This window comes from Taudactylus pleione, unplaced genomic scaffold, assembly GCF_031769625.1.
Source record: "Taudactylus pleione unplaced genomic scaffold, aTauple2 ptg001778l, whole genome shotgun sequence".
NCBI lineage: Eukaryota > Metazoa > Chordata > Amphibia > Anura > Myobatrachidae > Taudactylus > Taudactylus pleione.
Window position 1 is genome coordinate 157,501 of NW_028286175.1, and position 2,500 is coordinate 160,000.

The following is a 2,500-nucleotide window of genomic DNA, read 5'->3' on the forward strand; positions in this document are numbered from 1 at the left end:
TAGCTTCCAAGATCAGACGAGATTGGGCATGTCCAGTGTGGTTTGGCTGTAGATGCTCAAAAACATTAACTTTAGACCTCTTTTACTTCTTAACTCAAGTAAATTCAATGATAAGTTGAAAAATGAAATGTAAAATGTAATAGAAAAGAATGTTATGGCAGTATAAAATTACCTACAGCACCTAGTATTCCCAGGTGGTCTCCCATCCAAGCACTAACCAGGCCCAACACTGCATAGCTTCCAAGATCAGACGAGATTGGGCATGTCTAGTGTGGTTTGGCTGTAGGTGCTCAAAACCATTAACTTTAGACCTCTTTTACTTCTTAACTCAAGTGAATTCATCGATAAGTTGAAAAAATGAAATGTAGAATGTAATAGAAAAGAATGTTTTGGCTGTCTAAAATTACCTACAGCACCTGGTATTCCCAGGTGGTCTCCCATCCAAGTACAAACCAGGCCCAACACTGCATAGCTTCCAAGATCAGACGAGATTGGGCATGTCCAGTGTGGTTTGGCTGTAGGTGCTCAAAAGCATTAAATTTAGACCTCTATTACTTCTTAACACAAGTAAATTCATTGTTAAATTGAAAAAATTAAATGTAAAATGTAATAGAAAAGTATGTTCTGGCAGTATAAAATTACCTACAGCTCCTGGTATTCCCAGGTGGTCTCCCATCCAAGTACTTACCAGGCCCAACACTGCATAGCTTCCAAGATCAGACGAGATTGGGCATGTCCACTGTGGTTTGGCTGTAGGTGCTCTAAAACATTAACTTTAGACCTCTTTTACTTCTTAACTCAAGTAAATTCAATGATAAGTTGAAAAATTAAATGTAAAATTTAATAGAAAAGAATGTTATGGCAGTATAAAATTACCTACAGCTCCTGGTATTCCCAGGTGGTCTCACATCCAAGTACTAACCAGGCCCAACACTGCATAGCTTCCAAGATCAGACGAGATTGGGCATGTCCAGTGTGGTTTGGCTGTAGGTGCTCAAAAACATTAACTTTAGACCTCTATTACTTCTTAACTCAAGTAAATTCATTGATAAGTTGAAAAAATTAAATTTAAAATGTAATAGAAAAGAATGTTATGGCAGTATAAAATTACCTACAGCACCTGGTAATCCCAGGTGGTCTCCCATCCAAGTACTAACCAGGCCCAACACTGCCTAGCTTCCAAGTTCAGACAAGATTGGGCATGTCCAGTGTGGTTTGGCTGTAGGTGCTCAAAAACATTAACTTTAGACCTCTTTTACTTCTTAACTCAAGTAAATTGATTGATAAGTTGAAAAAATGAAATGTAGAATGTAATAGAAAAGAATGTTTTGGCTGTCTAAAATTACCTACAGCACCTGGTATTCCAAGGTGGTCTCCCATCCAAGTACAAACCAGGCCCAACACTGCATAGCTTCCAAGATCTGACAAGATTGGGCATGTCCAGTGTGGTTTGGCTGTAGATGCTAAAAAGCATTAAATTTAGACCTCTATTACTTCTTAACTCAAGTAAATTAATTGATAAGTTGAAAAAATTAAATGTAAAATGTAATAGAAAAGAATGTTATGGCAGTATAAAATTACCTACAGCACCTGGTATTCCCAGGTGGTCTCCCATCCAAGTACTAACCAGGCCCAACACTGCATAGCTTCCAAGATCAGATGAGATTGGGCATGTCCAGTGTGGATTGGCTGTAGGTGCTCAAAAGTATTAACTTTAGACCTCTATTACTTCTTAACTCAAGGAAATTCATTGATAAGTTGAAAAAATTAAATGTAAAATGTAATAGAAAAGAATGTTATGGCAGTATAAAATTACCTACAGCACCTGGTATTCCCAGGTGGTCTCCCATCCAAGTACTAACCAGGCCCAACACTGCGTAGCTTCCAAGATCAGACGAGATTGGGCATGTCCAGTGTGGTTTGGCTGTAGGTGCTCAAAAACATTAACTTTAGACCTCTTTTACTTCTTAACTCAAGTAAATTCAATGATAAGTTGAAAAATGAAATGTAAAATGTAATAGAAAAGAATGTTAAGGCAGTATAAAATTACCTACAGCTCCTTGTATTCCCAGGTGGTTTCCCATCCAAGTACTAACCAGGCCGAACACTGCATAGCTTCCAAGATCAGACAAGATTGGGCATGTCCACTGTGGTTTGGCTGTAGGTGCTCAAAAACATTAACTTTAGACCTCTTTTACTTCTTAACTCAAGTAAATTCATTGATAAGTTGAAAAAATTAAATGTAAAATGTAATAGAAAAGAATGTTATGGCAGTATAAAATTACCTACAGCACCTGGTATTCCCAGGTGGTCTCCCATCCAAGTACTAACCAGGCCCAACACTGCATAGCTTCCAAAATCAGACGAGATTGGGCATGTCCAGTGTGGTTTGGCTGTAGGTGCTCTAAAACATTAACTTTAGACCTCTTTTACTTCTTAACTCAAGTAAATTCAATGATAAGTTGAAAAATTAAATGTAAAATGTAATAGAAAAGAATGT

At 37.5% G+C, this 2,500-nt stretch overlaps 2 non-coding genes and 9 pseudogenes across 2 annotated transcripts; all 11 read right to left on the reverse strand.

The window, feature by feature from the left end:
* The window catches only part of LOC148436974 (5S ribosomal RNA), a 119-nt pseudogene extending 65 nt beyond the window's left edge, over nucleotides 1-54 (reverse strand).
* Nucleotides 55-169: 115 nt separating this feature from the next.
* LOC148436975 (5S ribosomal RNA) lies at nucleotides 170-288 on the reverse strand (annotated as a pseudogene).
* A 116-nt stretch (nucleotides 289-404) lies between these two features.
* LOC148436976 (5S ribosomal RNA) lies at nucleotides 405-523 on the reverse strand (annotated as a pseudogene).
* A 116-nt stretch (nucleotides 524-639) lies between these two features.
* LOC148436977 (5S ribosomal RNA) lies at nucleotides 640-758 on the reverse strand (annotated as a pseudogene).
* Nucleotides 759-873: 115 nt separating this feature from the next.
* On the reverse strand, nucleotides 874-992 carry LOC148436978 (5S ribosomal RNA; annotated as a pseudogene).
* Nucleotides 993-1,108: 116 nt separating this feature from the next.
* On the reverse strand, nucleotides 1,109-1,227 carry LOC148436979 (5S ribosomal RNA; annotated as a pseudogene).
* A 116-nt stretch (nucleotides 1,228-1,343) lies between these two features.
* Nucleotides 1,344-1,462, reverse strand: LOC148436980 (5S ribosomal RNA; annotated as a pseudogene).
* A 116-nt stretch (nucleotides 1,463-1,578) lies between these two features.
* On the reverse strand, nucleotides 1,579-1,697 carry LOC148436981 (5S ribosomal RNA). The gene has a single exon (XR_015876414.1). It is a non-coding gene; the product is annotated as a 5S ribosomal RNA (ribosomal RNA).
* Nucleotides 1,698-1,813: 116 nt separating this feature from the next.
* LOC148436982 (5S ribosomal RNA) lies at nucleotides 1,814-1,932 on the reverse strand. Its single transcript, XR_015876293.1, has one exon. It is a non-coding gene; the product is annotated as a 5S ribosomal RNA (ribosomal RNA).
* A 115-nt stretch (nucleotides 1,933-2,047) lies between these two features.
* LOC148436983 (5S ribosomal RNA) lies at nucleotides 2,048-2,166 on the reverse strand (annotated as a pseudogene).
* A 116-nt stretch (nucleotides 2,167-2,282) lies between these two features.
* On the reverse strand, nucleotides 2,283-2,401 carry LOC148436984 (5S ribosomal RNA; annotated as a pseudogene).
* Nucleotides 2,402-2,500: the final 99 nt, after the last annotated feature.